Here is a 13,182-nt window from a genome sequence, read left to right as displayed (position 1 = left end):
TGCTGAAGAATAAATATGGCATCGCATCAAATAGCAGGTTTTTTGTGCTACTATAGATTTTTCTCCTTTTCCTTCCTGTGCTATTACTTATGCATTTTACCCCTTACCTCATATCACTCCCGTGTTTATTAATCTTTACATTTACTGTGTAATATCTTAGCAATCCTTTTCGTAGTGTTCCCTCTGAAATCTCTGCTGTATTTGTTGAAACAATACTTCAGTGAATCATGAGAGAAATCAAGGTGTGTGACTCCTACAAGCTGAAGAAAGAGGTGTGTATGGAATTTCTCAATACCTTACCTGTTGATAGTGATTGATAGCTCCTATGGAAAGGAATAGGAAAGTGTCAAAAAATTCTGGTGTGTTTTGTCTCCACGTGCTTTCTTAGGAAGATAAGGCTAGTATGCTGCCAGCTAGTGTATTTTACCCAAATTGTTATTTTTTTCCAGCCATTTACATATTTGTATTGTTGTTATTTATGAACGGTCATATTTGGTTGATTTATGTTCACAGCTTCCTTGTAGGAAGTAGGCAGGTTTCCTTTTCCTTTGACTATTATCAAAGTGGAAGCTGGTTGAAAAACAGATTTACCCACTGTCAGACAAATTGCATTACTTAGAAAACCAAGTGCATATTTGCTGAATTCCCATCTAATCACAGAACTAACACCTTTCCCTTTTTCATTGGAGACAGACCTGCAGCAGAACATCCTTTTAAGTCATTCCATACAAACTGCTTCCAGGCCACCGCACTTTTACCCAATGATGTGTTATCACTGGGTTTCCTACTGTGTTCTTGCTTGGAGAGCATCAAAACGCCTCTGTGAAAGGACAGGCAAACAGGGGTTTATGACGGGATACAGTCTCCGTAATTTCACTACAGTATAATGCTTTAACATATTTTCAGTAGCTGTTATGGGTCTTTATAAAACTTGGTTTGGTAGCTGGGGGGGAAGGGAAGACAAATCAGCGAATGCTGTTAAGCGGTAAACAAAATGCGGTTGTTTACTAGCACTATATAGGTGTTGGATTCTCAATACTTGATACTGCTTTTCAGGTGTTTCTGTGATTTTGTCGATATGAATGACTACAGAAGTAGGAGCTGTGACTTTGTACCTCAGAATTGCTTGGCCATCCAGGGGACCTGGAGTGACAATAAGCCCAGTAATACGCTGTGTCCACCTTACGTACGCTGTCCTCATCATGTCTGAATGATTTTGCAGGCATGTTTGTTTCAGGCTAGCCTGTGGCAGCAAATAAGGAGGAAAAAAAAAAAAGTGAGATTTTACTGAAATGTGGAAGTGAAAAGAAAAAATATGTGCGGAAAAATTGAACTGACAAGACTGAAAAGCAGCTGTGCTCTGGGTGGCATTAGATTGTCTGTTGAGGAAGTTTCTTCCTCCTGTTGCAGTGTAATGAAATGTGTGCTCAATGTGCAGAGAGAATGTCTCTCTTGAAAATGGAGAAATAAAATCAATTTTACTACTGCTTCGCTTACAGCTTTTTTGTAAAGAAATATTTTTCAGGATGGGGTGAAGCTCAGCCAGGGCGCAAATCAAACAACTGTGTTTAGTAAGTAGCTGAACCTTTGAGCTGCTTTGCTGAAACCAATCAGTTGACGATTGTTTCTTATTTTCTGTGCAAAAATATGCAAGATAACCGTTGCATTCTTACTATTTATTAGCGACTGGCAGAGTCCGTCAGCCCCCTTGCAGATCTACCCCTCTATTCTACGGAGAGTACAGAAGTTCCTTGTCATGTGCTCCTCTGAAAATAGGCACTGGGGTTTTTTTTTGTTGGTTTTGTTTTCTTCTTCCTTCCATGAAGGGAGCCAAGGCTTGCCAAGGGACCAGACATTTTAGAAAGGCTTAATACCTATAATCTGCAGTGGATTTTCTTTAAGTGAGCTGAACGAGTCTAATCTGATGCCTTTTGAATTTCAAAAGGGGCCAGCATGTTGGCTGCACTAACCTTGTGAAAATCTGAACGTAAACAAGAGCTATATGCTTTGAAAATTAGACTGTTATTTAGCTGCTGATGTCTACGGGGGATACCAAATAGTCATGATTGTTAGCAATCCATCCTGACCTCTTTTCAGAAAGTCTAGCCTTGCAGCTTGCTTTGTTTCGCTCTCAGTTGAGGAATAAGGTTATTTGGCTTAATGCAAATGGTAAGGCTTGGGAAATGAATCTGTAACCATGGTGCCTAGATGACAAAGGGGCGAGGGGGGGTCAGAACCCACCGCAGTGTTGCTGCTTCCCTTCTGTTTCCTTTGTTGAGCATCTCTAACTTTGCAGTTAGTGTAGTCTATGCTATTTAATTTGGTGAAAAATCAGTCTCAAATACTGCTTTCTGTGAAATCTCTGCATTCGTACATGAATGATGTATGAAAAAAATACACTTCTCAAGTGCATAGATAGTGAATAGAGGCTTCTCTGCAGTTGCTTTTTTATTTACTTGTAAAACAACTATCTGCTGTTTAGTATACACAGATGTGCTGTATTTGGCTCGGGAAAGCTTATGAAAGCAGACGTTTAATTTAATATATTTTTTTAAACTCGTACCTCTCTCTTTGTCCCTGTTTCAAACATCCTAGTTCTGTCCCTAATTTCTACTCAGCTGGAGCTCTTTTGGCTCAAGGGAGATTGTTATCTGTTCCTGGAAGCAGAAAGAATTAAAATGCTCTAAAAACTAAATAGTAAAATCTGTTTTAAAGAAATACTAAGCAGTTCCTTAAATGGGCTCAGGAAAACTTGCATTTCTATCTGTTTTAATGCGGTAGGATGTGGTATTGCCTGTTTCGTACTTTCGTAGACTGACAAAATTTAAATAGCTTCTGAAATAGCTAGGAAGAAGTACAGGACATGTATACCAGAACTAAGTGTTTAGGAAATATAAGTTCCCTTTGTATGAGATGAATCTCCCATCGCTGGCTTATAAAATGTAGTCTGCAAGGTTTAACCCATTTCCATCAAATAGGTGCTGTACAGAAATTGATACTTCAGTCAGGGTTAAATATGATAGCATTCACTCTTCTTTACTGTGGGGACATCATACGTTTCTTTGCTGCTTAAGCTTGATGATTATATCGCATGTTAAAATGGTACTTTTATGTGTGATGGAAAACCTTTCCCAATAACATTTAGTCAGTACAGGAACGTGAAGTTTTTGTCGCACTGGATTAAACCTGTAGAACAATGTACTGTTGGTAGCGGTTGCTACCGGAGGAAGATGAAAAAACCTTGGAAGAAGCAGTATGGAATAATTTCATCTGCCTTAAATCTTTCCACGTTCTAGGGAATGAAATGATCCTTGAGGTAGCTTGAGCCATTCCTGTAGAAGAATATTCAGACAGGTAGCAGAATCTTTGTTCTTGCGAATATTTGCAAGGACCCATCTGGAGAACGAAGCGCACATGTTTTCAGCAATTCTGTTGGTGACTGAGATGGAAACAGACATACGTATCCCAGCAATCCCCCCCAACTACCTGATTTGCAGGGATGCTGTTGAGAAGTTTCACTACGCAAAGTCGGATGTGAGAAATTGCCGTAGCTGTTCTTGGACCTAATAGGATGAGATAAGATAAGATATCAAAGGGGAGTGATGGGAAAACAGACTAATTTTGATATCTGTTAGAAGGAGGTAGATAAAAAGGGACACTACATGGTGAATGAATAAGTTGGAGTATTAATACTATTCCAGAGATAATCTATTTACCTGTATTTTAGCCAGGGCTAGCTACATCCAGGTGCTACTCTTTCTATACAAAGATGGGGGGGAAGAAACAAAAAAAAAAAAAAAAAAAAAAAGCAAGCTATGTATGTGGAGTGTGAGAAAACATTGGAGGGAAGGAGACTTGTTCTCTTCTGCTTGTTACTGCTTACGACTTAGAAATTATGGTATTGGTGTAGGCTTAATTCTTTAAAATAAAAGCTTAAAAAATGATTTAAAAATATGGTTAGAAGTCTCCTAATAAGAAAGCAGTAAAAAGCTAGCACTTTCACCTCAATTCTAGGGGCAATAGAACAGATTCCTCTTGTGCTACAGATACCTATGCTCCATATACTTTAAACCTCATAAATGTTGTACACCTAATGCTAAATTAAGGGTAAATCTTTTAGTGTTCTACAGATAACTCTGTTTTATAGATAGTGTGTGTGTGTGTGTAAATCTCCTTAGCGCTCGCTACTTACCATATGCTAATGAGGATAGAGAGAATTCTTACCTGTTTCTTGTTAATTTAATGATAAAGCGCGGTACTGGGAAAGTCTCCTCATCTGGAGTAGATGCCAAACCGTCATTGTGGGTGTTGATAAAAAGAAACTAAAGACTGCAAAACTGTACGTAATTCCATTAGTGTATTTTTCGAATGTAGAAAGATCTCTTTCACTCAAGGGAAAATACATAAATATGTATAGTGTATGTGCCTCTGTGTAAAGGATTTCTAGTTGTAGACACATAATGAAGTATGAAAAATTGATTTTTGGCTATCTTTTCTCAGTGGCTTGAATAGATACGTGTACTTCTGCTTGTATAGAATTAAATACTTTAAAACAGCTGATTTTTTTTTTTTTTTCAACAGCTAAGGCATCAAATTTGGATACAACTTTTGCAGATAAAAATATCAAATTATTTCTACAGGTAACATTGGGATTTAGCTTTTTACATCCAGCCGCTTCCTTCAAATGCAAAAGACTATACTGGAAACAAGCATTGTTTCTGGCACATAAATTAACCTGGAATTCTTCCGCTAACTTCCCCTTTTGTAGTCTTTCGGTTTGACAGTCTTGCACTTCAGTGTAAAAAAGATAAAATTTTTCTGTCGATTCCTTGTATTTCAACAGAAATTATATTTATGTTGATAATGCCCATTAGTTGCTGCTATTTGGCACAGGTCTAACAACTGAAGAAGTAACTTGAGAAATTTGTGTTAAATGCTTACTCAGCAATGTGTTATCTTGGTGAGTTTTTCCTAGCTAGGCTGGGTTAGCAGCGTAATCTAATCTGTTGCAGCAGCATCTGACACATCCTGAGGGCTATTCCAAACAATTCCCTTGTGTACATGAAACAGTGGATGCTTTTGCATACTCTGTTCTCAACTGGCTCTGAAGCTTTTGCAAAGTTTGCATGGCAGGTACCCCTCCAAATGTACTTTAGAGAAAGATCTGAGCCTTTTCTGGCCTCAAATCCTTTTATGACCTGGCAGCATTTCATATAACTTCTAAATCCATGCTAAAAATGTAAGTTGTGCTTTTGAAGATGACCAGGCTTGTAAAATTGGATTTCAAGCGTGATTGGACCGATAGGTGCGATGAGCAGAATCCTGCATCTGCCTTTGAGTAATAATAAAAAGAAAAAAGTTGAGGCAAAATATTAAAAAAAAAAAAACAAGTCATGCTTACACTACTTGAGGTAGCTGGGCTTCAAGGTATCTCTGTATTATCTTTGATAATGAATGAAAATGTTGGTCTTCATAGAATTTTTACATACAGAGTTGACAAGGCATTAAAAAAGTGATCTGTGATCATAGAGATGGGACTACATACCTGATAAGGCAATGGTATTATGGGCAAAACTTGTTAATAAAATGTAGGCAATCTATTCTCCTTTGGACAGATAGCAGTTGTTGTATAATGGTAACTCTATATTTAATGAAGAGGTGTTTCACTACTTATTTACCTTCTTGAGAGTTGCTGCTTTTACTGTGCTGCAATCATACTATAATTACAGAAATAGTAGAAATAGTAATCTCCTGTGATTAATATCTTGGTATTTATGTTGATTTATAACGGCTGAGGATCTAACACTGTCTTTGAATGGATGTTTTAATGATTATTTTCTCGTTGCGGTACTTTAGCCTTTTGACCCATGTTACACCATACCGTTCCTCAAAGGAGGAGAGTAATGGAAGCTTTCAGTCAACAATTAGGGTATATACTTACAGAAACCACGGGGATTGTGAAGATACTGATCAATTTGTATCAAACAACAGTAGTCCTAACTTCTGCAAGACAAGTGGCTGGAGCAAAGAACAGTGTTCATTCTTTTATTATCATTACTATGTCTTGTAGCATCGTTTTCAATTGAGATCATTTGGAATTGAAGAAGTGGTCTGTGTTAGGCTTAAAATTTTTATTGTATGGAAAAGTGGGAAGATTTATTTTTCCATTTGCTTTCCTTTATTCTCTTTCTCCAAAAGCCTGTGTGGGAATTAAGATATAAAACTTGATTTTAAGTGGAAAAATGGATGAAATCCTGCCTTCATAAAAAGCGGCTATGGGTGTTTTTGGAGATGATTAGGGTCACTACTGCTTTATTTGACTTGTGTTTTCAGCTCGGCACTAGTCCGAGGATCATTCTTAATATGCTTGTGAAAATACCTGTTTCTTAAAATACTCGGAAGACTTGGATTTCCATTACAGCTTCATCTGGAGTATTGGTAAAAATTAATGGTATAAACCCAAATGAATTAGTGGTTTTGGTATATTTTTGGCTAAACTAAACTGAAATTTTCCCTGGGTAAACCTGTATAACGTATGCTTCTACAGCATAGAATATGTATAAGAGTGGAGGTTTGGTTTTGGATCTGCAGTTGTCTTCCAGATGTTGAAACAGAAATAATAGGAGAGAGTTGTTCCTTCAGTAATATATGAAAACATATATATATTCATAGTGAACATCAAGATACATTTTTTTAAGGATTAATCTTAAAAAAGAAAAAAACCAAAACCAACAACTCACAAATACTTTAAAAATGAAGTGATTGCTTAAATGGATATTACAGTGTCAGAAGTGTGTTCTGTCTCACCCTTAATCTTCGTCGGCTTAACAATTGCCTAGACATTGTAAAACTTCAGGCCACGCTTGCAAGACCACTGTGTTCATAACTGTAGACCTCTTCCCACTGACCATGGGATACTTCTATGAAATCAGAGTAAATAAACTTTCAGCCTTAAGCAAATCCGTTTATAGACGCTCACAATGCACCAGCCCTTTGCTCACTTCTGGTTTGAATTACTATTTTTGTGATACTGAGTAAAGGACTTCCTTTTATATATAGAAACCATTTTGAGCAGCTAAAGTGCCTGTATTATAGTGTATGTAAGGCTGAATTTGATACCTGGTTTCAAAATACTTGTGGAACAAACAATATAGAACTTTTCCTGTTATAAGCAACAGCAACAGATTTGTAAGTGCATCTTACTAATGAGGGAGGACTATGGACTAAAATATTTTGGTGTGTTTTTCTTTAAGCTAAAACTTTATTGTTTTGCAGTATCTATAGGTCAAGGTCATAGAAGTTTGCCTTGTTCAGCAGGAATGTAGCCCTGGGAATATTAACTGGCTTGGCAGGATTCCACTGGAGTAAAACTCATGGCAGACTGTAGCTTTAAATCAATTATTTGATCACCTTCAGTAATTCCTAACAAAACCACCCATTTGACACCTTTGGGGTCATTATACTGTTCACTGAATCACCATGACTCTTAGAATAATATAAAGCTCCCAGGGTCATCCTCCTAGCATGTACAGAAAGAGAACAAGAAAGAGAATAAGAAATTGGCACTCAGTTTAGCAAAGACAGAACCAAGACAACACTCAAAGATTTTTTTTTGGATGGAGAATTCTTCTCTTATTTACAGACAAGATGGTTTCAGAACTGGAAAAAAAAAATAAATCAGCCTTTCATATTTAGATTTAATTTCTCTAAAATAGAAAATCTCACTGGGTGTCCTGCTTTTGGCTGGGATAGAGTTAATTTTCTTCATGGTAGCTAGTATGGGGCTATGTTTTGGACTTGTGCTGAAAACAGCCTTGGTAATTCAGGGATGTTTTCGCTACTGCTAAGCCGTCCTTACACAGAGCCGAGGCCTTTTCTGCTTCTCCTCCCACCCCACCAGCGAGGAGGCTGGGGGGGGGCACAAGGAGTTGGGAGGGGACACAGCCGGGACAGCTGACCCCGACTGACCCAAGGGATATTCCAGACCGTATGAAGTCATGCTCAGCATATAAAGCTGGGGGAAGAAGGAGGAAGGGGCAACATTTGGAGCGATGGCATTTGTCTTCCCAAGTCACCGTTAGTCATCGTGCTTTCCTGGAGGTGGCTGAACACCGGCCTGCCCATGGGAAGTGGGGAATGAATGCCTTGGTTTGCTTTGCTTGTGTGCGTGGCTTTTGCTTTGCCTATTAAACTGTCTTTACCTCAGCCCACGAGTTTTCTCACTTTTACCCTTCCCATTCTCTACCCTGTCCCACCGTGGGGGAGTAAACGAGTGGCTGTGTGGGGCTTAGTTGCCGGCTGGGGTTAAATCACAACAGCCCTTTTTGGTGCCCAATGTTGGGGTTCAAAGGGTTCAGGATAACGACAGGTTCGATGGGAATGTGCTAGATCATATTTATAGCTGTTATTGCTGCTTAGTCATTAATTGGCAGGCTCCTGTGCTTGCCATGGGGCTTGCTTGCCTTACTGTATATTAGTCTTGTGCCTGTCAGTGGCTGCTTTTTGCTTTTACTGCTTGCTGTACTGCTTATCATCTTACTCTGCTGGGCCTGGGAACATTTTGATAACAGCAATGGCGATGTGCCTGGGCTGGCAGATGGCCAGGGCACTGCTGCTGTTTCTTTGCTGCTGTACTGGACGGGCTGGAACTCCAGCGTGAACTTGAGTTGAAGGGACTGTGATCTGTGGATAAGCCCACGTGGGAGCAGGGCATCCCGAAGCATCTGTGCCTGTGAATAACTCCAACCCAGGGCAGGTACATCTTGAAGTATCTGTGGCCATGGTTACGTCTGTGCCACAGCAGGTACAACTTTGAAGCGTCGGTGGCTGCGCGTGAGGTCATGCTGGAGCACCTCAAAGCGTGCGGCTGTGGATAAAGCCGTGACAGAGCAGGTACACCCCTGGAGGGACTGCAGCCACGGGTAAGGCCGTGTTGGAGACGGTTTGCTTTTGAAAGGACTGTGGCTGTGGGTGAGGCCACGCTGGAGCAGGTATATCTCTGAAGGCATTGTGGCCCATGGAGAGGGCCACGCTGGACCAGGTGCACCTCAAAGCAATTGTGTCTGTGGGTAAGTCTCTGCTGCAGCAGGTAGCCCCCTGAAGAGAGTGTGGCTCATAGATAAGGCTCCACTTGGAGCAGGTCCACCCCTAAGGGACGGCAGTCTGTGGACAAGTGCAAGGCAGAGTAGGGACAACGGGAGGAGTTCACTGCAGCGTTAAGCTTGCTGGTCTGGTCCAAAGGGACCAGGGGTGGAGACTGTAATGGATAGACCTTTAAAATTCTGTAACCCATGACTTGAATTGCATGTTATAGGAATTACTAGAGCAGGAACCACCTGAACTAATGGAGGACAAAGCTTTACGAGCAGCCGTGCAAGTGCACCAGTGACCCGACCTGAGCTGGCTTTAGTGCCCAATAACTCTCTGCAACACACCACCTCTGCTGTCCTGAGTGACCACCGTAACGGATGGAACCCAAATTCACGGGCTAAGTGAACTCGCTGGGCATCTGTGGACGTTTTACAGACATTTGACAGGGGTGGTCCATAGACTAGGGGAATGATATCTATGTGTTATATCAAAGGATGGGGAGGGTTGCGGTGGTTAATTGGGATGTATCGGAAAGTGTGGGACCTGGGCGTGATGTAAATAGTATAGAATAAGAGATGGATACAGTCCTGACTGCAGCTGGGATAGAGTTAGGGTTAATTTTCTCCCTAGTAGCTGGTATAGTGTTGTGTTTTGGATTTGTGCTGAAAATAGTGTTGGTAATACAGGGATGTTTTCGTTACTGCTGAGCAGTGCTTGCACAGAGCCGAGGCCTTTTCTGCTCCTCACCCCACCAGCGAGCAGGCTGGGGGGGGGCACAAGGAGTTGGGAGGGGACACAGCTGGGACAGCTGACCCCGACTGACCCAAGGATATTCCAGACCATGGTACATCATGCTCAGCGTATAAAGCTGGGAGAAGAAGAAAAAAGAGGGGGATATTCAGAGTTGATGGCATTTGTCTTCCCAAGTCCCCGTTAGGCGTGCCGGAGCCCTGCTGTCCTGGCGGTGGCTGAACACCGGCCTGCCCATGGGAAGCGGTGAATGAATGCCTTGGTTTGCTTTGCTTGCGTGCGCGGCTTTTGATTTACCTATTAAACTTTCTATCTCAGCTCACTAGTTTTCTCACTTTTACTCTTCCCATTCTCTCCCCCATCCCACCGCGGGGGAGTGAACGAGCGGCTGCGTGGGGCTGAGTTTCTGGCTGGGGTTAAACCGCGACACCGGGTTAAGGCTTCTTGTGTGACAGATGGTTGGCTTTTTAATTCTTGTTGTTTTCAGTTATCCCCCACTAGAAGAACATAAGTATGAGGCTTTACTTAAAATTGCTTCATGAATTAGGTCCTTGGAATACTGACATACAGTGAATCCTAGTTTTTATTTCTTTTTTTAAAGCCTTTTTTTGCTAATGCATACCTGATTTACTACTCACTCTAAAGTCTGTGAAACCACAGTAAGGGTGGAATGCGTAATACGCAGATCTCTTTCCTTTTTTTGTTCAACAGGTTTCTTGGTTTACAACCTGCTAGCGTATTAACTCTGCTGTTCTTTGTTCAGGACCTATGGAAAAAGTTCACGCACCTTGTTTACTTGATTCTGGGGCTATTGAAGAGAAAAGGCAGACTCTTGATATACAGATCAGAGTGACTGTCGCTTGTGTTATAGGAGTAATCTTTCAGGCTTTGCTCACTTCCACTTTTACTTTTGATGTGCTCGGTATCCTGAAGAATACTGTTCTTCAGCAGTTTTATAACTTTCTATTTGAATAAAAAGTACAGGAGTTAAACCCTGTGTTCTCACTGTCCCAACTTTATGGCATCCTGCTGCCAAGCGCACAAGGGTGCTCAGGTATACCAAGTAGTCTGACTTAACTTCCTTTTATCTTTCTCTGAGAGCCGTCTGTGAAATAAATGGCTTTCTGCTTTCAAGTTTGTGCGTTTTTCTTTTTATTTTCTGAATGATATTTATGACTATCTGAAATGTGTGCCCTTAATGGGTATTGAATGGGTATTACAGTAGTTGTGAGACACCTGTGAAATCAATAGTGTCCCAGATACATCTTTAACAACTCTAGTTTGTTTGTCAGTTGAATATTTTAAGCCTTTGATGCTTTAAAAGTTGTTTTCCTTTTCTTTTTGTCAACGTTTGCTACCGAGAGTGGTTCATAGGACATTGCTAGTCCTCTGCATAACATGAGCAGTGAATACGATGATTGAGAGAATGTTCCAGCACTCATCAAATTAGTACCGATCAACTTAATGTGCCTTCTAATGGGTGAAGTGAAGAATACAGGCATGGCAAGGCTGTATTTCAATTTAGCTTAGAATTCAAGAGGCAACTCAAAAGAATAAAGTGTGTATCTGTAAGTAATTGGACATTGCACATCAACAGGAAGAGTTGTACATCATAGCTGAAGGATGGCTCTGTTGAAAACTGAATCTGGATATTTTAGTGTCTAAATTGTGGCTGGATCTGTGCCACTGAGAAAAGAAGAAAACAATACTCTCCATTTAAGAGCCACTATCTGAGGTCAGTGACTACACAATGTAAGAATCACTGTAGTGCTTTCCAATGTATAAGAAAGAAATGCAGTACTGTGTTTCAGAGTGGAACTGGCTCAGATCATCAGCTGGCATCTGCAACTTTATACCAGCTATGGGTCTGGCCACTAACCAAATGGAGACATCTTTTAATTGTGAGCATTGTATCTTTGCCAGTTCAATTAGCAATTTCAACGTTTTGATCCAAATCGGTATTTAAGACTTGATTCTTAGGCTGAGCTGTGTAAGAACAGCCTGTGTTTAATGTCAAACATGAAAAATAATAATATTAGATGACCTCTTGTTTCCAAAACTTAAACTAGCCCCTTTGAGATAACTGCAGCGTAGAAAATAGAGCTCTCTCCAGACTCCTTATGCAGGAATATGTTCTAGCCTGCGTGCAGTTTTCCATCCTTCCGGACTGTATTCGCTTTGTGTGATACTGATCAGTCTAGTGCCTGCCTGCCTTCTTCCTTACTCACCTGCACAGCTACTTCCAAAAGGTTCCATATTTCTTCTGCAGCAGGCAGAAGACATGGAGATGGAGAAGAGAAAATTGGGTGTTCGTGGGATAATACATCTCTTTCTAATTGCTCACTCTTTTTCACTAATAGAGAAAAATTGTGCTAAGAGTAGGCTGTTAGTTTAAGTAAACTGTAGCAGCTGAGTCTGCTTTTGTGGGTGATGCTTTTTTTTCCGTTACCTGCTCATGTATTTGCAAAATCTGGAAACATGATTAGGCTGTCAGTATTATTCCCTGCTGCTAAATCAGTGGTGAAGATGGCGGAGAGCACTAGGAGCAAGTATTTATCTTGACAGCTTTAAGGTGATTTGGGTGAAAAGCCATTTCTGTTTATTCTAGCAAATACTATGAAAGTTCTGAAATAATTGACTTTATAATCTTCTATTGCTGTTAGTGTTTTTAATATATTCAGCACTAGAACATAATCTTTGATGTTTTCTGAACTTACTTTACATGTTGCAAGGAATGCTTAGTGTTTGCTGCCAATGAGGCAGTGACTAAACAAGCAGGGCTGTAGGGCTCTGTATTGAGCATGGTTTGAAGCTAGAAGCGAGGCTCTGTTTTGCCCCGTACTGTTTTACACCCATACTCTGGTGACCAGTAAGATCTCTCTTAAGACTTGTATCTTTTAGGCTTGCTATTTTTTTTCCCTTTGTATTCACTTAGTTCCTGTTTAAAGGAGCTAATAGTGTGTGTTTCTCTTTGAGTGAATTGTGCATGTTTAAGCTTATCGGTATTGCTATCAGCTGGCTTTTGCCTGTTGTGTTTTTGGGTTTTGTGGGGGTTTTTTTTCCCCCCCTTGGTAATGTTATGACTGATGCTGTGTTAATTTTCATTCTGATGTAATTGTTACTATGGCTGTCCTTTGACGGTCAGGAAAGAGAGCATACTCTTTTAATTAAAAACACGGCTTTGTGTTGCCCTGTGAAAATAACAATCTCGGATTTCCCCTAGAAGCTCAGAATGTATACAGATACAGCAGGGATAGTGGAATGCAGGTGCAAGATGCAGCTCTTGAGGGGCTATATAAGGTGGGATGGAGGTAGTTAAGACATAGTACACAGTAAAAATGC

At 40.4% G+C, this 13,182-nt stretch overlaps 1 protein-coding gene across 3 annotated transcripts in view; it reads left to right on the top strand.

Annotated features, from left to right (window-relative positions):
* LUZP2 (leucine zipper protein 2) overlaps nucleotides 1-13,182 on the top strand; it is a 329,431-nt gene that overhangs the window by 128,402 nt on the left and 187,847 nt on the right. The gene's annotated exons all lie outside the window — the stretch shown is intronic.

Source organism: Accipiter gentilis, chromosome 17, assembly GCF_929443795.1.
Source record: "Accipiter gentilis chromosome 17, bAccGen1.1, whole genome shotgun sequence".
Classification (NCBI taxonomy): domain Eukaryota; kingdom Metazoa; phylum Chordata; class Aves; order Accipitriformes; family Accipitridae; genus Astur; species Astur gentilis.
Note: the sequence above shows the minus strand (reverse complement) of the source record. Positions and strands in the feature narration are given on the sequence as shown.